Raw genomic sequence first — 23,406 nt, 5'->3', positions numbered from 1 at the left:
AATCTGTTTCTCTAACTGTCCATCTTCTTCTTCCCTCCCAAAGAACTTGCCCGCGTCCAGACGATGCAGGCGGACACAAACCTTTAACTGATGGAGACTTCTTATATAAAGCTGCATTCTCTCATGACCCCTCACACACCCCTCCACCACCCCTCCAAAAAAAGGCTTGCGCTCCATGCCCAGGCCAGACGATCCTCTCCTACCAGATTTCTCTTCCTTATATTAGCATGAACTCTTTCTTTTTGGAGACCTCTCAAACGCATATGCGCCTCCAGTCGGTAAAAGCATCGGCACTAGTCCATACTCAAAATTATGCTTCAATGAATAAAGCATGTATCACCATCTTCCTAGGTCACACCCCTGGAAATACACAAGGGAAGAATGCGTTTGTTTGGTCCATTGTTCGTTTACCAGGCATCATTTCCCCTTCTTCTGGTTAACGGCAGTTCCATTTTTTTTTTTTTTTTTTTTTTGGAGGCCACTCCTGCCACACCTAGCGCAGTCTGGATCTGAAGGTCTCTCAAAATGGTCCAGCTTTTCCAGGTCCGAGAGTGGGCACCTGCCCTAAGCTAGTCCCTTCAGACCTTCTCTGCCAGGAGTGTAAGTTTGATCAGAACCACAAATCTAGAGCTGATTGACCATATGACTGTGTTCTGAAGTTTGGCCAGGAGCTCGTGTCACTTAATCCCCAAAGCTATCCCCGCTGTAAGTTTTATGAACTTGGTTGCTCCACTGCCTCTGATTTTTCTAATCAACTATATTGAGACATGATTTACATTCAATGAGTTGCACTCATATTAAGTATACAGCTCGATGAGTTTTCAGCAAATGTGTACATGCATGTAGCCACTACCACAATCAAGATGATGCATAACTCCATTGCTCTAGAAAGTTCCTTTGCACCCTGTTGAAGTGTTTCCCACACCATGTCATCCCCACCCACTGAGCTGCTTTCTGTAACTACAGATTGAATTCATCTTCTCTCGAGTTTCTAGAATGGAATCACATAATATGTATTTCTTTGTGTCTGGCTTCCTTCACTAAGCCTAATGTTTCTGAGATGCATTGATGTCGTTTGTATCAGCAGCCTGTTTCTTTTTATTGCTGAGTACCATTCCACTGGATGGCTATGCCACAATTTGTTTCCCCATTCACCAAATGTTGATAGACATTTGGGTTGTTTTGAGCTTAGGTTCATTACGAAGAAAGCTGCTAGGAACATGGTTGCACAAGTCCCTTTGTGGACAGGTGATGTTATTTTTCTTCTTTCAAAGCACTGGAATTACTGATTTATACAGTAAGTGTATAATTATATAATAGTTTTCCAAAGTGAATGTATCACCCTTACGTTCATACCAGCAACGTTGGAGAGTTCCTCCACATCAACAGTTGGTACTGCCATTCTTTTTATTTTGGTGACTCCACTGGATATACAGAGGTATCTCACGGGTTTTTTTAAACGTCTTATTTACTTTTGAGAAGGTCTGTGTGAGTGGGGGAGGGGCAGAGCGAGAAGGAGACAGAGGATCTGAAGCAGGATCTGTGCAGCGCAGAGTCCGACACAGGGCTCGAACCAACCAACCGTGAGAGCATGACCTGAGCCCAAGTCAGACGCTTACTCCATTGAGGTGCCCCTCTCATTGTGGCTTTAATTGCATATCCCTAATGACTAATGACGGTGACCATCAAAGGTGTTTACCATCTTTTCGTGTGCTTGCATGCCATTTGTCCTTCAAGGAAGTGTCCAAATCTTTTGCACATTTTTTAATGAGGTCATTTGCATTCTTGTTATTGTGTTGTAGGAGTTCTTTATATATTTTGAATACCAGGCCTTTGTCAGATATGCGTGTAGTACACATACCCTTCTGATCTGTTTCTTGCCTTTCAACTTCTTGACGTTGTGTTTCAAACAACATAGGTTTTTTATTTTGATGAATTCAAACTTACGAATTTCTTATTTGATCGTTGGGTTTTTATGTTTTGTCTAAGAAAATGCTTACCCCCAAGGTCATTAAGATACTCTCCTATGGCTTCTTCCAGAAGTTTAGTTTTAGCTGTTACGCTTAGGTGTGTGATCCATTTAGAGTTAATTTTTGTACATGGCATGAAGTAAGCCCATTATTTTTCATGGAGGTATCCAGTTGTTTCGGTACCATTTGTCAGAAGATTGTCTTTTCCCAGTTGAATAACTTTGGCACTTTCACGAAAATCAACTGGCCATATGAAAATGAGTCTGTTCCTGGACTCACCACTCCTTTCATTTGATGTATATTTCAATTCTACGCTAATACAATGCTGTCTTGATTACTAAAGCTTTATACTAAGACTTCAACTTAGGTGTAATAAATTTTCCAGTTTTGTTCCTTTTCCTAAATTTGTTTAACCCTTCAAGATTGTGTTTCTAAAACTTCATTATAAAGTTTGGAATTAGCTTGTCAATGTTTTAAATTTTTATTTTATTTTATGTTGAGAGAGAGGCGGGGGAAGGAAGGGAGGGGCAGAGAGACAGGGCGGAAAGCGAATCCCAAGCAGACTCCATGCTTAGCAACAGAGCCCAACGTGGGTTTCTGTCTCAACGACCATGAGATCATGACCTGAGTGGAAATCAAGAGTTGGACATTTAAACGACTGAGCCACCCAGGTGCCCCACCTTGTCACTGATTTAAAAATTCACCTTGGAATTTTGATTGAAAATGCCTGGTATATATCGATAACCTCAAAGAAAATTGATACATGAATAGTATTGAATCCTCCAATCTACAAACATGTTGTATCTCTCCATTAATTTAGGTCTTCTTTAATGTCTCTCAGTAATATTTCTTACTTTTCAGCATACGAGTTTTTCACATATTTAAAAAATGTATCCCTAAGTTCCTTTTTATTTTTGATGCTACTATAAGCTGAATTATTTTTCAATTTCAGTTTCTGATTATTACTAGCATGGAGAAGTAAACTTGGAATTTTGTGTGGTAGCCTCGTATATTTTACAGCCTGACTAGATTTACTTATTAGCTCTAGCAGTTTTTTTTTTAAAGTTATTTAGGATCTTCTACCTACAAATAGGGTTTTGCTTCTTTTATTTCTTTTTCTTGACTTATTGCTCTGGATAGGATACCCAGGACAAGGTTGAATAAAAGTTGTAAAAATGAATATATTTGCCTTATTCCCCATCTTAGAGCAAAACCAGTCTTTTGCCAGTAAATAGGATGTTAGCTGTGGACTTCGCATATTTTATTAGGATGAAAAAGTCCCACCATTACAAGTTTTTTCACCATAATGACTGCTGTGTTTGCTCAAATATTTTTCTGCCCCAGTTGAAGTGATTGCATAGTTTTTCTCCTTTATTTTGTTAATTGGTTGAATTGTGAAGATTCTTTTGCATTCCTGCATTAAGGCCTACTTTGCCTATGTGTATTATAGACTTCATGTACTATTAGATTTGCTCAATCAGGAGGAATATTGGTCTGTATCATTGTTTTCCCATGATCTCTTGGTCAGGCAGAAGGGTCATCAGTCTTTATCTATTTGAGGACTTTGCAGTCCTCTCCACAAAGAAACCAGGGCCCTGAAGATCTTCTGCGTACATCATCTCTCCAACGCCTCCTGCCCACACTGGCATTCCAGTGTCCTCTTTACTACCACAGTCATAGCTTATCTGCGTCCTGGAGGTTTCCCAGTGAGTCCCTGCACTGTTGCCTGTGAACTGGAGGGTGTCTACTGACATTCTGCTCCCTCTCCAGGCCCCTATGTGGCTCACATGCAGCCCAGAGGATTCCCACAGAGCTCCTACTCTCTCTCCATGTTCACACTATTCACACTACTCAGTTACTCATCACCAGTGGTTTGCTTGCACACCAGAGGGTTGCTTCCTGATGGCTTAGGGACTTCAGAGCAGCTCTAGCCTGGGCACACCAACGAACTTCTTTGCTCTCCAGTATCCTGAACTATACCTTCTTCAGGGAGGTCTACACCTTTTCCAATTTTATCCTTTCTTAAGCACTTTCTTGGCACTAGAGTATCATGTAGAATGGCCATATCATCATTTTTCATTAACATTAATAATCCTTTACATTAAAATGCCTCTGCTTAACCAACAGTGTGGCTTCTATCTCCTGAGTGGACCCATACTGCCACACTGCAATAAGGTACGACCTTTCTGGGGTCTCTATTCAAAGACCCCAGATGTTCAGTGAAAACTATGCACTCTTCACTCTGCTTATCAGCCCCACAAGGGTTTTCAGTTTCCTGATTGGTATGTGCCTAATCTTATACAGTTTTACCCGATTTAACATGGCTTATGATTCAGCAATACAAGGACTCTATGAAAATTTCTGGAAGTTTCTCCTCCTATAAATCTTTCTTCTTTGGTACACCACCCTCCGAAATCCAGCCACATCAGCCTCTCAGCATCTCACTGTCTCCCCTATGCTCCTCTACTCGGTGGTCCAGGAAGTAGCTCTAGTCAGAAAGCTGGAGAGATTCTGGGGTTCACCACATATGCTCAGGGATCACAGTCCTCTTGCCCAAGGTCTGGAAAGAGTTGTTTTGGGTTTTTTTCATGTATCTTGTCCAATTTGTGGTTGTTTAAAGCTGGAGTATAAGTCCAGTCTAGTTATTCTTGTATAGCCAGAAGAGGAGGTCTTTTCCTTTATTTTGAAAGAATACTTTGAAAAAATTCCTCCACATGGTTTCGATGTTTTTTATTCCTTTTCTTTGTTGTTACTTATTTTGCTTGAGATGAAAAGAATTGCATTTTGTCACTTTCATCCAAAGACCTTGGAAAGATACACATGCGGTACCCAGAATGAACACATGAAGCATTTCATTCAGATAAAGCCTTGAACAACCTGGATTACAGTGAGGGTTTTTTTTTTTTTTTACTACCTCTGTTCTGAACACTATAGTATTATTAACATAAGATTTTATGGGCTTTTGGTGGTGGTGGTGGTGACCATACTATTCTGTTAACAGAGAATTTATAATCTACTAAAACTCCAATTAGTTTTCCTATTTGCTATTAAGCCTGACTTTTAAAAATATTATTTACACAATTAGTTGGGACTTTCATAGTAATTTTACAGGACTATTCATTTAGTCCTTTGAAATTCCATTTTTCTATATGCTGTCAATCTTTAAAATTTGAGATCTTGGTGGAACGAATGACTGTCCCAGTATATTAGCTAGCCAGCTCAAAATCATGATATATGAAATTTGATCGGCAAGCCACAATACTCTTCAGCAAATACTTGTTTAACATATGGAAGCAGGTAAAATTCAGAGACACATTCTAACAGAGAGACATTATTCTCTGTTTATATCTATTCTCATCCTGTAGTATGGCTATTCAACCACGTATAAATGCTACAACTCCACTATATCCAGCCTCCTTTTTTCATCTGAGTCACAAGGACTTCATAGGATTTTTTTCCCCGAGTACCTTATACATGCAGATGTGTTCTCATCCCTTTAATTTATATGTCTGGTAATATTTCCAATAAAGGAAATCAAGTCAGCCTAGTAATTCTACTTCTTAGCAAATAAGATTAGCTTCTTACACCCATGACTTCCTCTCTGTACTGCTCTCAATCCTGTCTTTAAATCTATGATTTAAAAGCTTGCTTAGTTACAGCAACAGACTAAAGTTCACAGAATTTACTTCCTTCCCATCACCAAAGGAAAGAAAAAAAGGAGGGCGCGTTGCAGAGTGTTAATTTATAAATACGGCACAAAGTTCACATTTTTCACTTCATTCAATCCTAACAACAGAAAGTTTTATTGCTGTTTCACAGAAAACGAAGGCTCAGAAAGATCAATTAACTTTCCCATGATCTCATAGGTAGTAAGAGACACAGGTCTGATTCCAAAGACCTTGCTCTCTCCACTGTTTCACCTGCCTGAGAACTACATTTACCTATTCTAGTCTCCTGACAGCCCACTGTGGCTCTCTAAATTTCACCAAATGTGCTAGGTTTACTCACTTTTTCCCCCATTGACCTTGAAAACCTGCTTTGTAGGATTCGATTTTCCCTAGAGTCTCTGCTCAGGAGTCTTAGAAGCTTTTGGGTGTAAATAGCTTCATCTTTCCCCCTAGTATGAATACAGGCCAGAATGAAACAGGCTGTTTCTTTAATCATAAGACTCAGCCAAAGGATCGGGAGAATTAGCAAGGTGGAGTTCAGGTCCCTTGAGTGTCCCCTCTGACTCCCTCCTTTCAGTCTCTCCCTGAGACTGACCTAGATTTGCTTTATACTTCCTTCGCAAGGATGACTCTTTCTACCTTTTTAAAAAGATTACTCTCTTTTAAAGATATTGGTGGGAAGAAAGGAAGAGACAGGACAATGAACAAGAAAATTGTATCTACAGCACTTGACCATGAATTAGAAGTTAAGAGCATTTTTCTGTCTTCCCTTATGTAAGATGTCTCCACAGATAGGAAGGATCTTGTTATTCTTGGGGAGACGGGCAACATCCACCTGTGTATTCCCCTTAGTGTAGTGTCTTCCAATTTTTTCGGTTTCATTTTTGTTGTTTTTTGTTAAATTTACCTGTTACCTCTGAAAGATGATTTTTCAGCTTTATTGAGCTCTAAGGACCTATAAGATTGTCTAAAGTTAAGGTCTATAATCTGATTATTTGAGACACTTTTACATTGTGATAGGATTACCGCAAAGTAAGGTTATTTAACACCTCCATCATGTCACATAATTACCATTGCTTTTTCATGGTGAGAACATTTAAGATTTGCTCTTTGGAACTTTTTTTATTATACAATACAGTAGTGTTAACTACACTTACCATGCTGTACATTGGTTCCCCAGAATTTATTCACATTCTAACTGGAAGTTTATCCCCTTTGACCACATATCCCCATTTCTTCTATCTCCCATTACCCCATTACCCCATCTATCTCCCATTACATTGGTATCTCCCAATACCATTCTATTGTATGTTTCTATCCATTCACCTTAATTAGAATCCACATATAAGTGATATTCTACAGTATTTGTATTTCTCTGATTTATTTCGTTAGCATAATGCCCTCAAGGTCCATCCACATTGTGGCAAGTACCAGGATTTCCTTCTTGTTTGTGATGAAAATAATATTCCATTTTATAGATATATACCATAGGTTCCTTATCTATTCATCTCTGAAAGGGCATTGAGGCTGTTCCACATCTTTTTTTTTTTCATTTTTAAAATTCGCATTTTTAATAAAATGGTTTTAATTGTGGTAAAATACACAAACCTGAAATTTACTATTTAATTATTTTAAGTGTACAGTTAATAGTAATAAGTATGGGGCGTCTGGGTGGCTCAGTCAGTTAAGCATCCCAACTCTTGATTTTGACTCAGATCATAATCTCCCCGTTCGTGAGATCAAGCCCTGTGTCAGACTCTGCACTAACAGCACAAAGCCTGCTTGCGATTCTCTCTCTCCATCTCTCTCTGCCCCCAGCCCCCTCTCTCCCTCTCTCTCAAAAAATATTTTAAAAAATAGTAATAAGTAAATACATATTGTCATGCAACCATCACCACAATCCGAACTTTTCACCTTGAAAAAAATATTTGCCTCTCACATATATGAAACTCTATACCATTAAGTGATAAATCCCTTTTCTCCACTTTTTCCCAATGCCTGTCAACTACCATTTTAATTTCTGTCTCTATAAATTTGACATCTCTACATAACTTATAAAAGTGGAACCACACAGTATCTGTCTTTTTGTAACGGCTTTAATTCACTTAACATAATATCCTCACAGTTCATCTATGTTGTACCCTATGTCAGAATTTCTCTCCCTCCCAAGGTTAAATAATATTCTATTGTACGTGTGTGTCATATATTGTTTATCTATTTATCCAACAGACACTTGAGTCACTTCCATGTTTTACTTGCTGTGGATAATGCCAATATAAATACAGGTGTACAAGTAACTCTTGAGTTAATCTTGCTCTCAGTTCTTCTGAGTATATATCCAGAAGCGGAATTGCTAGATCATAGGGTGATGTCATTTTTTTTTGAGGTTCCACCATCCTGTGTTCCACAGTGGATATACCATTTTAAATTCTCAACAGCAGTGCACAAGGGTCCCAATTTCTCCACATCTTTACCAGCACTTACTATTCTCTATTTTCTCTCAATAGTAGCCATCCTAATGGATTTAAAATGGTATCTCATTGTGGTTTGACTCGCATTCCTAGAGATATTTTTAATTAGGCTTCACGCCCAGCGCAGAGCTTGAACTCATGACCCTAAGATCAAGACCTGAGCTGAGATCAAGAGTCAGATGTGTTACCAAGTGAGCCACCAGGTGCCCCCTGACTTTCATTTCTGTAGTGATTACTGATGTTGAGCATCTTCTCATGTGCTTATTGGTTGTTAACCTTCTTCAGAGAAATGCCTATTCAAGTTCTTTGTCCATTTTGGAATTGGATTGTTTTGTACTGTTGCAGAGTATAGGTATTCTCTATATAATTTTCATATTAATCCCTTGTGAGGCTGGTTCCATACCTTGACTGTTGTGACTAAGGCTGCACTGAACATGGTGGGGGGCGGGTGCACATATGTCTTCAAGATCCTAATTTCACTTCCTCTGGATATATACCCAGAAGTGAGATTGATGGATCATATGTTAGTTATACTTTTAATCTTTTGAGGAAACTCCTCACTGTTTTCATAATGGCTGAACCAATTTACAGTCCCACCAACAGTGCACATGGGTTGCCTTTCCTCCACATCTTCACCAACACGTGTCATCTCTTGTGTTATAAGAACAGCCATTCTAACAGGTGTGAAGTGACAGTTCATAGTGGTTTTGAAATGTGTTTGCAGTTTCCTGATGCTTAGTGATATGGAACACCTTTCCATGTACCTGTTGGCCATATGTATGTCTTCTTTGGGGGAAAAAAATGTCTATTCAGGTCCTCTACTAATTTGTAATGGAATTATTTGGTTGTTTTTGTTTTTTGCTATTGAGCTGTATAGGTTCCTTATACAGTTTGGATATTAACCCTTTAGGAGATACAAGTTGGCAAATGTTTTTTCACATTCTATAGGTTGCCTTTTCATTTTGTTGATTGTTTCTTTTGCTGTGCAGAAGATTTTTAGTTTGATGCAGTCTCATTTATTTTTGTTGTTGTTGTTACTTGTGACTTTGGTGTCGTATCAAAAGAAATCATTGCCAAGACCAACGCCGAGGAGCCTTTTCCCTGTTTTAGTTTACAACTTTTATAATTTCAGGTCTATGTTCAAGCCTTTAATCCATTTTGAGTTAATTTTTGTGAACAGTCTGTGATGGGGGTCCAATCTCATTCTTTTGTGTGTGATTATCCAGTTTTCCCAACACTATCTGTTGAAGAGATTGCTCTTTCCCCATTGAGTATTCTTGGCTCCTTTGTCAAATATTACTTGAAAATTATTCATGGATTTCTGGTCTCTGCTGGTCCACTGGCTTATGTGTCTATGTTTATGCCAATACTCTACTGTTTTGATGAACATCATTTTGTATTGTAATGATGTTACAATATAGATTGAAATCAGGAAGTGCGATTCCTCCAATTCTTCCTCAGGAGTGCTTGGACTACTTATGGTCTTTTATGGTTCCATATAAATTTTAGGACTATTTTTCCTATTTCTTTGAAAAATTCCACAGGAATTTTGATAGGGATTGCATTGAGTCTAGCCGGTTTGGGTGGTGTGACATTTTAAGAATATTAATTTTTCCTGTCCACAAACACAAGATATCTTTCCATTTATTTGTATCTTCTTTCATTTCCTTCATCAAAGTCTTAGAGTTTTCAGTGTAGTGATCTTTCACCTCTTTGGTTAAATTTATTCTAAGTACTTTAATGTTTCTATTGCTATTATAAAGGAAATTATTTTTGTCATTTCATTTTCTAACTATTTCATTGTTAGTGAACAGAGACAACTGGTTTCTGTATGTTGATTTTGTATCCCACAACTTTACTGATTTGTTAATTAATTCTAACAGGTTTTTTTTTGTGTGTGTGTGGAGTCTTTAGGACTTTCAATATAAAATTATACCATCTGCCAACAGAGACAATTTAGTTCTTTTATTTGTCTAGCACACCTGCTCTGGCTAAAACTTCCAGTGTTGTGTTGAATAAGAGTGGTGAGAGTAACCAACTTTTTCTCATTTCTGATCTTGGAGGAAAAGCTTTTAAACATTGACCATTGAGTATGATTTTAGCTGCGGGCTTATCATATATGGTCTTTAGGTTAACACTCTGTCTAGATCAAGTTTGTTGAGAATTTTTATCATAAAATGATGTCATACATTGTCAAATGCTTTTTCTGCTTCTATTGACATGATTATATGATTTTTATCTTCCATTCACTTAAAGTGAGATATCACATTTGTTAACTGAATATGTTGTAACTATCCTTGTATCCTAGGGATAAATCCCACTTGCTCACGGTGTATGATCCCTTTAATGTGCAGCTGAATTCAGTTTCATTATATTTTATTGTGTATGCTTGCGTTTATATTCATCAGGGATAATGCTGTATAGTTTTCTTGTCCTGATCTAGCTTTGGTATCAGGGTAATGCTGGCTTTGTAAAATGACTTTGTGATTGTTCACCCTCTTCAATTTTTTGGAAAAGTTTGAGAAGGATTAAAATTAATTCTTCTTGAAATGTTTCTTTTAAATGTTGAGAAGAACTCACCAGATAGTCCTGGGCTTTTCTTTGTTGCAAAGTTCTGATTACTGAATCAATCTCCTTACAGGATATTGGGCTGTTCAGGCTTATTTCTTCATGATTCAATCTAAGTAGGTAGGTTGCACATTTCAGGAATTTATCCATTTTTTTCCTAGGTAATCCAATTGTTGGCATGTAATTGTTTATAGTACCCTCTTATGATCGTCTATATTTTTGTGGTTTTCAGTTAAAATGTCTACTCTTTTATTTCTAATTTTGAGTCTTCTTTTTTCCACAGTATGCTAACTAAAAGTTTGTCAATTTTATGTTTTTGAAAACCTAGCTCCTAGTTTGATTGATCTTCTCTATTGTTTTCTGGTCTCTATTTCTGCTCTGCTATTTGTCAGTTCCTTTCTTCCATTAACTTTGGACTCAGATTGTTCTTTTTTTCAGTTCCTTGAAATGAAAAGTTAAATTGAGATTTTTCTTTTTGCTTAATGTAAGCGTCTATTACTATACATTTCCTGCTTAGAACTGCTTTTGCTGCATCCCATAAGGTTTAGTATGATGTGTTTCCATTTTTGTGTTTCAAGATATTTCCCTTTTGATTGATTCTTTGACCCATTGTTTGTTCATGAGTATGTTGTTTGATTTCCACATGTATATGAATTTTCTAATGTTCCTCCTGTTATTGATTTCTAGTTTTGAACCACTGTGATAGAAAAAGATATTTGCTATAATTTCAATCTTCTTAGATTTCCCAAGACTTGCTTTGTGACCTATCATATGATCTATCCATGTTCACTTGAGAAAAATATGTATTCACTGCTATTGGATAGTATGTTCTATACCTATGTCTTTCCGGTCTATTTGGTCTAAAGTATAGCTCAAATCCAATGTTTCCTTATGATTTTCTGTCTGGGTGATCTATCTATTGTTGAATGTGGGTTATTAAAGTCCCCAACTATTATTGTGTTATTAGTTCTCCTTTCAGATCTGTATTTAATATATGTAGATGCTCCAGTGTTGGGTACACATACATTTGCAACTATTTTAGCCTTTTGATGAATTGACCCATTTATTATTTATAATGACTTTGTCTCTTGTAGTTTTTGGCTTAATGTCCATTTCATCTGCTGTAAGTGTAACTACACTTGCTTTCTTTTGGTTTCCACTTGCATTGAGTATCTTTCTCCATACACTCACTTTCAGCCTATGTGTGTATTAAAACTGAACTGAGTCAAAAACAAAACAAAACAAAACTGAGTCTCCAGGCACCTGGGTGGCTCAGTCACTTTAGCGGCCAACTTCAGCTCAGGTCATGATCTCACTATTCGTGGGTTTAAGCCCGTGTCAGGCTCTGCACTGACAGACAGCTCAGAGCCTGGAGCCTGCTTCGTGGATTCTGTGTCTCCCTCTCTCTCTCTACCCCTCCTGCATTTGTGCTCTTTCCCTCAAAAATGAAATAAACATTTTAAAAACATTTTTAAATGGAGTCTCTTGTAGGCAATATATAGTTGAGTCTTCTTTTTTTAAAACCCATTCAGCCACTTTATGCCTTTTCAAAAATGGCTTTTTTTTTTTTTTTTTGGCAGTATCCCACATAGCTGGCGAAACTGGGTACTCACTCATATGCTTGCATTTTCCCTGAGGGAGAAACCATGGTCTGAGAAAGTTTCTCTTGGCACTGAATTGGGCTGCCCTAAGGGAGGGGTGACCTGGATAAAGTCAAACTGTTCCTCTATCTCTAATACATCTCTATTACAACTGCCCCAGTGGAGTCCTGGACCCGTCCAAGGACTTTCTGTCAGTGACTGCCTAGGTCAGTGTTCTCCAGAGGATCCTGGACCATGGCCGAGTGGAGCTTTATCAGTTCATGGGTTATCTGAGGGTCCACGTTCAGGGCCAAGGTCTGCCTATTACCTGAGGCACAGGTGGGTGAGACTCCTCCTGGGTCCTTTGTCAGATGGTGCTGGACCCCACGGCTCCTACAAATTCACTCTTTTCCATGGATTGAGGTCAAATTTTTCTTGTTGGAGGGCCACATGATGAGAAGGGTCATATTTGGCCATCTTGCTGACATCGCTCTCTCCAATTTTTTTTTTATTGTGACTCACAGTAATACATTTTTCATTAGGACCAAATTCATATTTTATATATAATTGGACACGTTTCATGAAACAACGCTGACTCTTACTGTAGGTAAGGTCCTCTGATATTTTCTATTCTACTGCTTCTCAAATTTTAATATGGTTAATCAGCTAGAGATTTTGTGAATATATGATTGTGATTCAATATTTTGGGAGAGGCTACATTTTAACTAACGCCGACATGGATGCTTCCGTTACTCAGACACACCTTGAGTAGCAAAATTCTATTTAATTTTATTTAAATGTGAAATTACTTTTAAGACTCTTGGGTGTATCCGGACTGTTTTTAAAAGCACTGCTGGCACAGTTCCTGGTGTAATACTATGTTTGCAGAAGCTCCTGAAAGAAAACCAGATATATTTGGGATATTCTTGTAAAAGTAGACTTCCTGTGGAATGGGATCATGCTTGGGAGCAGTTCAACAGGAAACCAGCTCGTCCTTCATATACCAAGATCAGAAAATGATAGAAGTAAAGACAGGGATACCTTTCTGACATCACTTTTTAAATTCTCACGTTTGGCCCAATAAACACATCCATTCCAGGTTGGAATAAATCAATGCCATCTGCGCAATGAGGACTCTCATCACTGTGTACAAAGGCAAAGTTACAGAAGATGATCACAAGTGACTGTGGCAATGATATGAGTATTTTTTCTTTAACCCAGCATCTCCTGTGGTGTGGTCTCCTTTTGTCTGCAATATGAATGCCTGCTGTGTCAGTCAAGGTTCTTGTCCTCAAGCAGTACGAGTCAACTCTGACTAACCTAATAAAACGAAACTGGGGGAGACCATTAAGGGATTCCAAAACAGATGGGAAACTGTGAGACCAAATGTCAGAGGCCTGTGCAACTACAGCCCCGGCAGGGCCTCTTGAAGAGCCCAGCCTTGCATTGCATGTCAGCAGCATCCAGATATCCCCTCTTCAGCCAGGATTGGCCACCCGATGCGGAACACCACAGCAGCAGCTAAGTAGAGTATGTCGGTCCTTCTCATTCCTCCTCTGGGACCCCAACACTCTAGAAGAGATAGACAGATGGACCCTAAAGATGAAGGGGAAGCAGAGGAGGGAAAACAAAGCACACCCAACTCCCCAAGGCAGGGCCATGTGCACTACTGGTCAAATCTGGGCATGGTGAGGGCAAGAGCATCACAATGGATGTGATATTCAAAATTTAAACTGGAATACTTTAGCCTCAACATTTTAAAACCTGAAAATTTTCTGGGATGCTGCAAGAGCTACCCAAGATGTTGTGTAGGGGCAGAAAACACTTCTTCATCAAAACATACCTGAAAACGGAGGCCACCTGGGTAGCTCAGTCGGTTAAGTGTCAGACTTCGGCTCAGGTCATGATCTCCCAGTTCATGGGTTCAAGCCCCGCATCAGACTCTGTCCTGACATCTCAGAGACTGGAGCCTGCTTCACATTCTGCGTCTCCCTCTCTCTCTCTCTGCCCCTCCCGTGGCTGTACTATCCATCCCTCCCTCCCTCTCTCTCTCAAAAACAAACATTAAAAAATAGAAAATAACTGCAAACGACGTTGGAAAAATAAAAGGGTTTCATGTTTCCTTTTAGTGTCCCACTGAGTCCAGAACCTCCAATAAACTGGTTGCACAGCAAAAGAAATGGACGTTGAGGAGTTTAAGTGGAAAGGAAATTCACTGAGAAGCCACTGGGTGCTCAGTGAAACACTAGGAAGGCTGGAGGGAAAAGTCGGGAGGGGATGCAGGCACAGAGCGAAAAATCACACTGGGGAACTGGTCTAGGGACGCCCTGCCCCACCAGTGGAGAGCAGATGCTGGAGATCTCATCACCAACACCTCCAGCCCTAGATCCTGACTGAGGCAACGACCACTCCCCAGAATGGGATGTGGCTGCCTCCCCTGTGCTACAGAAAGAATTCTCCATTGTCCCACTTCCCAAATCCAAGTTCAGGGCCCATGCACCTCATTGGCTGAGCCTAAGTCACATGTCCAAGGCCCAGTTGCAAGAGTCTGAAGAAGTAAGTGTTCCTTTGTGTTTCTATCCTGAAGGGAAGTGTCTTCCTCTAATCAAGTCTCCTAAGCAGAATTGCTATTAGCGGCTATGGTGCTTTGTGGCCATTGTCGAGCTTTGGGGCAGAACATGCTGGAGTTTTCACTCCATTTGACCACTCTGCTGGAGTATTCCTGTAGAGTACACATTGCACAGGTGTATTCAGTAGTCCTGCTGTTAAGGTAAATGTTTAATCAAATTCAGAAAGGGGATGCAGCAGAGATGACAGACACATACTAAAGAAAGATATCCAGCTTAGAGAGAAATATGTTCACGGATGACATCCACGTAGCTTGATGGAGAAGAGTGGAGAAATGCTCTCATGAATCCAAGGCGAGTGAACAAAAGCTAGGCAACAACTGGACTTCGCGGAGTCATTACTTACCGTGAACCTGAATCACCATCACTAGGAGAGTCTCTCTTCACCATGTATGGAGTTTGGCTTCCAATGATTGGAAACACAAAGTGATACTGACCCAGGGTGGGCATATCTGAATCATCATGCAGAATTATTTGGATCCATTTAAAATTTGGGGCGCCTGGGTGGCGCAGTCGGTTAAGCGTCCGACTTCAGCCAGGTCACGATCTCGCGGTCCGTGAGTTCGAGCCCCGCGTCAGGCTCTGGGCTGATGGCTCAGAGCCTGGAGCCTGTTTCCAATTCTGTGTCTCCCTCTCTCTCTGCCCCTCCCCCATTCATGCTCTGTCTCTCTCTGTCCCAAAAATAAATAAACGTTGAAAAAAAAATTTTTTTTTAATTAAAATCGGTATAGCATGTTTAGATTCACATCAACTCCCCTTCCGGTTCATGAAATAACCTCATGCTTAACAAACAAGGAGAAGACGTATGGAAAAAAAGTGATATATTTTCATGTTAAAACAAATAATCATTTGTTCACAATTATAATAATTTATTATTTGTGAAAGAAAAGGTATGTATTATTTCAATATTGTATAATAATCTATATAAAAACTTTTTTGCCCAATACACATTATGAAATTAAAAGTAAACACTTGTAAGTTATTTCCTGTTTTTATTCTGAAAATAGTAGAAATAGTAAAGGCAAGCAAACTGAGCAGATCATTCCATATTGATTAATCAGGGAACGGGGAGTAGATTTGACTCAATAAAACCCTCCTGCATCAGATCAATTCCATGTGCACATATTACACAGTGAGTGCTTCTGGGTTCGTAGATTTTACAGCTACTACATCTGGACTGTATTTCTACAGTGGAGTCATGGATTGAAAGTCTATTTGGAGACACTTGAAGACAGAATAGAAAGAGAGGTATTTGACAGAGTATTGACAGCTTTTTCAAATTTGTTCCACATTGCAACAGAAAAAATGAGACAGTAATTATTTTTTGTTTTAAGTTTTTAAAGTAATCTCTGCACCCAGTGTGGGGCTTGAACTCACAACCCTGAGATCAAGAGTCACATAGTCCACCAACTCAGCCAGCCAAGCCCCTGTGAGACGATAATTACTAAGTGATGTAGGATCAAAGAAGGGTTTTCATAGGTGAACGGTATTACTGGTTTTGTATCTTGTTGGGAATGACCCAGTGGAGGGCCAGTGTGGGTGAGAAAGTGGCTTCCTGTCACTTAAACACTGCCTCTGGGAGTTCCTGGCTATTTTAGCCACCATCCATCCTCAGAACTCTTCATCTTGCAAAAGTGAGACTCTGTACCCATTAAACATTAACTCCCAATTTCCCTTTCCCATAGCCTCTGGCAACCATCATTCTATTTTTTGTCTCTATGAATGTAACCACTCTAGATACATAAGTGGAATCATACAGTATTTGCCTTTTTGTGACTGATGTATTTCGCTTAGCATAATGTCCTCAAGGTTCATCCATATTGCAATATATGTCAGAATTTCCTTCCTTTTTAAGGCTGAATGGTATATAAATATATATACCACACTTTGTTAACCATTCATCTGTGGATGGAAACTTGGGTTGCTTCCACATTGCAGCTCTTGTAAATAAGGCTACTATGAGCATAGGTTTATGCATATTTTTTAGAGACTCTGCTTCCAATTATTCGGAATAAACACTCAAAGTGGCATTGCTGGATCACACGGTAATTCTATCTTCAATTTTCCTAAGAATCGCCACACTGTTTTCCGTGTGACTGCGCCATTTTACAGTCCCACCAAGAGTCCAGAAGGGTTCCAACATCTCCACATCCTGCTGACACTTGCTATCCGCCCCCCCCCCCCCCCCGCCACCACCTATTTATTTTTCTGAGAGTAGCTATTCTATAGGAGTGAGGTGGTATGGCACTGTGGTATTGGTTTGGATTTTTTGATGTCGGACATCTCTTCATGTGCTGTTGGTAATTCCTTTCCTCTTTGGAGAAATGTCCACTCAAGTTCTTCACCCTTTTTTAAAAAATTGGGTTATTCTTGTCAAGTTGTAGAAAGGAGTTCTTTACTTACTCTGCTGTCCTCTTGTTCGCTCCACTCCAGACAGATTGGTCTCTTGGTATTATTCCCCCCTTAGGTCCCTCCCTGGAATGTGTGGCTGGCTGTTTCATTTCCTTCATTTCCAACTCCAGGTATGACTTCTCAGTGTAGATTCCTAGCAAACATCGCACCACATCCCTGCTCCCCCAGCACAACCAATCCCCTTTAAAAAGTTCCACGTGTTTTCATATTGCTTTCCACCTTCTAATGTGCTAATTTACTTACTCATTATGTTCACTGTTTGGTATCTGTCTTCTCCCCACTACAATATGAGCATTCCAAGTAAAGGGCTATCCTTTTTATTAATGTATCTCAAGCACCAATTGACATCCTTGTGCCTACTAAATGCCTCAAAAATAGTGGATACAGTTTAAACGTAAGTCTTATAAGTCACGGGATTTTTATTTTCCACTGGGAACTTATCTTTTTTAAGTGGAAAATTATTTTTTAAGGCCAGGGAGTTCTCAATGTGCATTTATTTTTGTTGTATTTTTATTTGAGAGACAGACAGACAGACAGCACATGGGTGGGGGACATGGGGGACAGGAAGAGATAGAATCTCAAGCAGGCTCCACACTCAGCGTGGAGCCCCACAGGGCACTCAATCCCACGACCGTGAAAACATGACCTGAGCTGAGATCAAGAGTCAGACTTGCAGCTGACTGAGCCACCCAAGACACCCCAGAGTGTGAATTTCTTTCATTCGCTTAACACATCTGCCCAAACCACAGAGATGCACAAATATGGCTCTCCGTAGATTCTGTCTTATCTCTCAGATTACAATAACTATCTCATTTTGCAATAAAAGGGGGAGGAGATGAATATAAAGAATTAATTAATCAAAGTCTTAACTTTTCTGAAAACCCAGGGAATTTTTATCAGCCTTTGTTACTTATCTAACATTCCTCTCTAGAATATTAATATCCTAGCCTGAGATTTACAGCTTTCCATGGCCATGATGTATTCACACGGCAGAAGAGCAAATGCCCCCCAAAAGAGTCTTTCCTTAAACTTCGTGTGTGTGAATTCACATTCAGGAATATCATTCACATTCAATCAGAAGACTGTTTTATTAAAATGCACCATCTCACAGCCTTTTTCATACTACATTAAGAGGATAGTTATGTTTATACAACATATTGGGATAAACAAGGGAATTGGAGCCCTTTGCAAGGCTTCTCTGGTTTTGCAGCCTGCTCGGCCACTGCGAGCCACCCCAAGGGCTGTGGTTCTTGCACCGGGGGGGGGGGGGGGGGGGGGGGGGGGGGGGGGGGGAGCAGCTACTAGGTTACATGATGTCATAGGAAGTGAGCTCTTACCAACCGTGGGTGAAGCCAATCCTCTATGACAAACATGGGTTACAACTGCAAATTGTTTCCTTCAAAAAACACTCTAACAGTCTACTACAGAATAGAAGGCTGAGAAGTCGATTTCTCAGATACCCTAACCAGCAAAGTTCTGAATACATTTTTAGGGTCCTTCTTACAGAGAAACATACATAATACCTCAAAGACAGGTATTAGGAAACAAATGTATAAACTCCCATTTCTTTGATATAAAACATTTGACAAACATACAGCTGTCAGTTTCGTTTTATGGTAATAGATATGTTAATATTCTCTAATATTCTTTACATGCTTCTTTACATTGCCTGTGCCATTGCCAGAAGGACCATGGTTTCTGCCGCAGGTGCTTTTAGTCAAGAGTAAATTAAAGAATATCAGGCTCTTAATGTCCTATTTCTGCACTACCCAAAACACATGAACAGAAAAATAAAAGGGATGTGGATCTATAAATGGAAATCAGGGGCTCTTTGTAGAAAAAAAAATTGTGAATGAAATTAGAGAAGCAAATAGCAACTATTCACTACCATTTCACTACCTAAAAATACAAGTCATCTTTATTTTGTACATTACAACAAAACAAAATTCAAACAGATAAAAGACTTAAGTGTTCAGAGAAATAGTCCATTAAGATAATAGATTATCTCAGTGACTATTTTTAAAAGTCTTGTTTAATAAAACATTTTCTGAGTGTGACTTCAAAGGCAAAAACCATTAACTAAAAGTTAGGTTTTTTGGGGTGACTGGGTGGCTCAGTTGGTTAAGGGCCCAACTTCGGTTCAGTTCGGCTCAGGTCATGATCTCGCGGTCCGTGAGTTCAAGCCCCGCTTCAGGCTCTGTGCTGACAGCTCAGAGCCTGGAGCCTGCTTCAGATTCTATGTCTCCCTCTCTCTTTGCCCCTCCCCTGCTCATGCTCTCTCTCTGTGTCTCAAAAATAAACATTTTTTAAAAATTAAAAAATAAGTAAATAAACAAACAAACAAACAAACATTTAGAAAAATTTTTAAGGAAGCCCTTGAGAGATAGGGAACATTTTGATTTATTAATACTTTGAAGTTTTATCCTGCCACATATGGTCATGCTCCTGATAGGATGGATATAGGGATGAGGTGGGTGTGGGGTGGGGTGAAATCTTATAGTATTGACTGAAAATAACAATTGGCTGCCATACTAAGACAAAGGAACACAACCAAAAATTGCTTTAAGAAAGATATGTGGTCCTAGGAGTTGCCTACCTTTAAAGATACATTGCATTACTTTTCATAATTTTGAAACAATTGGAAACATACTAAGTTTTTTTTAAATAATGAACAAAATCTTAAAGGTACAAGAGCTTATTTTAGATAGGCTATTAGACCACAGAAAGCAGCATTTGCCTGACAGATTGGGAATATGGTTTCACAAATGCGATACAGAGCTCGAGAGACAGGGGTGAGACTCTGGGGACAGTAGACAGATTCTCAAGAAGGAGATGAGTAATTACAGATAAGGAGCTAAAATTAATAGGTAAGCAGGACATTGATGCCTTTGCTAGAGATTCCCAGTTATCATTATGCAGGTATTAGGGCAACTTGGCAATGATTTTACAACTGTATTCTATAACAAACCGTAGCATACTAATATAGACTGAACTGTTTAAACATCTTGCAGACTTTAATTTATTCAGCTTAAGAGCTTAGTTGAAAGGGGAAAAAAAAATAATGGAAAGTAAGCTGTAGGATTGCTTTTCCTGAATTCTAAATTTAGCTTAAATATATTTCTAATCCTCCATGCCAGGGATATTTTCTTGAAAATTCATTTGAATTGTATAATCTGATCACCTTTATTAATGCAAGGATTTAGACGGGCATAAACATGCTTACTGTATTTTACTGTGTCGATTTTTAGCCTGGGTAATCCTGTAAATGATTAGCTAATTATATTCCGTCTGATTATCAAGCTACTTAACTTAAATCCACTATGATGATAAAAGGCAAGTAAATCTTCAGTACCAATAGAGACGCTTCTACACATGGCTACATTTAAGAAGGCAAAAGAAACTGCACCATATGAGCAAAGCCAGAGCAAGATTAAATCCCCATTATATGGATGACAGCATCCGGAAAGGAATAGACTGAAGGGCAACACAAATTCACAGCCATCAATTTGGGTCTGTACTGCCTTCAAAGACAAATCTGACTGCTCCCTAAACTGATTGTCTTATAAAACCAGAGAGGGAACATTCATTCCATCACCCATTGTAGGAAATGCCCCTCTCAACTTTTAACATAGGTCCAGGCGACTTCACATGACAGCTGGGTATAAATGGAAAACTTTCAAGGGAGCAATAGAAAAGGAAAACACTGTGTGAGGACTCAAGGGTCTGGTGTCATTTCAGCTCCCAGGGGAAGTATAAAAAGGGAACTAGCATATTCAGAGTATCTCTCACATGCACATCATCCTATCTCATCTAGTCCTCACAACAGGCCTAAGAGGAAGGTGTAATTATCTCAGTATCTGTAGATGCTCACAGACCCTGGATCACTGGCTCATTAGAATCCAGTCTGCCTGATTCCAAATTCTCTGCCTCCTTGGTTGTTAAATTTTGACAGCACTCTTTCAGGTACAAAAGACAGAAGCACCCTTCTAATTGGCTTAGGAAGAAACAAGGACTTTATCAGCTCATAAAACTGACACCTATAGACCTGATCCTCTTCATTCCACATTGTCGGCTGCAGGCACAGTTGGATCCAGGGGCCAAGAGGAAGTCTTCCCCTCTAAGTCTCACTTCTACTCTTCTCCAGGTTATGTCTGCCGTCAGGCAGGCTCTCAGGAGCTCCAGCTTCAATCTTTCAAGTGTCAATCTCATGGAAAAAAAGATCCTTTTTCTGAATTGGAATAAGAGATCCAGTATTGAATCTCACTGTCCTTGCTTGGTCTAAGTAATTTCAACCACACACTATAAACAACTTAAATGGAAAGTGAATGTGCAGGGTCATCTATATCAGGAAATGTGCACTGTAACGCTTAAGCCTTATGTATATATGTTAAAGATGCAGATATAGGGCGCCCGGGTGGCTCAGTCGGTTAAGCATCTGACTTTGCCTCAGGTAGGTCATGATTTCATGGGAATTCAAGCCCAGTGACAGCTCAGAGCCTGGAGCCTGTTTCGGATTCTGTGTCTCCCTCTCTCTCTGCCCTTCCCCCACTCACCCTCTCTCCCTTTCTTCCTTTGTTTCTGTCTCTCTCAAAGAAAAGTATGTATTTGAAAGAGAGGAAGGCCAGCATTCATCAAACCCCTGCCATGTACAGGCAGAACATAGGTACGTTATTTCCACTTTTTTGTTAGACAAATGATTCAGTGGGCACTAGCCACACATGGCTACTTAAATTTAAGACTTAAAGTAATTAAATTAAAATTTAGTTCCTCAGTTGTAAGAGTTGTACTTATAGTGCTGAATACCCATGTAATAGTGGCTTCCACGATGAATGGCATAGTTATAGAACATGTCCATCATTGGAGAAAGTTCTATGGGACAACTCTGGATGTGTGTCTCAAATTTTCCCTTTTTTTCAGAATAGAATCTGGCAACCTTAAGTCATGTTAGGCAAGACTACAAAGAAATAATCAGCCCAGAATGTGTACTTTCTATAAGAAAACCACTCTCAACTCTTAGAAAAATCAGTGTCATGGGCAAAAACATACAGGTAGAGATATTAGATAGCAGATATTAAGTGATTATATGAAATTATTGTCAATTTTGTTAGCTGTGATAAAAGTATTGTGGTTTTGATAGAGTATACTCCAACTCTTTGTAGGTCTGTGCTGGAGCATTTAGGACTAAAATTTTGATGTTTTTCATTGACTATGGGATGATAGAATAAAAACCAGAGAGATGAAGTGACTATGGCACAATGTAAAGAATAGTTAAATCTAGCTCATCAGTACCATTGTTTCTAATTTTGATGTATTTTAAAACATAACAAATGAAAACATTTTTGAAAAACCTGACTTCTTGAAGAAAAATTTTCATGTTTATTTATTTTTGAGAGAGAGGGAGACAATACAAGTGGGAGAGGGGGAGAGAGAGACGGAGACACAGAATCTAAAGCAGGCTTGAGGCTCTGAGCTGTCAGCACAGAGTCCAACACAGGGCTTGAACTCACGAACCGTGAGATCATGACCTGAGCTGAGGTCAGAAGCTTAACTGACTGAGCCACCCAGGCGCCCCAAGAAAGTATTCCTGATATGATCTATTCAACCGGGAAATGGTGCTTTCACTCAGGGCCACTCTTGGTTGGCCAATTTTCTACTTCATCATTAATTTATAGAAATATTTCCCTAACAACAGAACTAGAACTGAGGTGCCTAGGTGGCTCAGTCGGTTAAGCAACCAACTTCAGCTCAGGTCATGATGTCATGGTTCATGAGTTTGAGCCCCACATCAGGTTCTGTGCTGACAGATTCTGTGTCTTCCTCTCTCTCTGCCCCTCCCCAGCTTGTTCACACTCACTCACTCTCCTTCTCTCTCTCAAAAGTAAATAAACATTAAAAAAAATTAGAAGGAGCAGCTGCAGGGGGTCAAAAGGAACAAACCTCCCGTTATAAACTAAGTAAGTGGCTATATTCATAGCCATATACCTAATGAGGGACTTGTATCTAGAATATATTGAAAACTGCTATAGCTCAGTAATAAAAAGACAAATAGTCTAATTAAAAATGGACAAAGGCTCTGAGGAATATTTCTCCAAAAAGAAACACAAATGGCC

At 39.3% G+C, this 23,406-nt stretch overlaps 1 long non-coding RNA gene across 5 annotated transcripts in view; it reads right to left on the bottom strand.

Annotated features, from left to right (window-relative positions):
• Positions 1-12,257: 12,257 nt before the first annotated feature.
• LOC102900781 overlaps positions 12,258-23,406 on the bottom strand; it is a 177,585-nt gene continuing 166,436 nt past the window's right edge. For all 5 annotated transcript variants that reach the window (XR_002157779.2, XR_002742728.2, XR_002742727.2 and 2 more), the window contains one exon: positions 12,258-13,829. This is a non-coding gene — a long non-coding RNA (uncharacterized LOC102900781). The remainder of the gene's footprint in view (positions 13,830-23,406) is intronic.

This window comes from Felis catus, chromosome A1 (assembly GCF_018350175.1).
Source record: "Felis catus isolate Fca126 chromosome A1, F.catus_Fca126_mat1.0, whole genome shotgun sequence".
Taxonomy (NCBI): Eukaryota; Metazoa; Chordata; class Mammalia; order Carnivora; family Felidae; genus Felis; species Felis catus.
The sequence above is the reverse complement of the archived record's forward strand: the minus strand, read 5'-3'. Positions and strand labels throughout refer to the sequence as shown.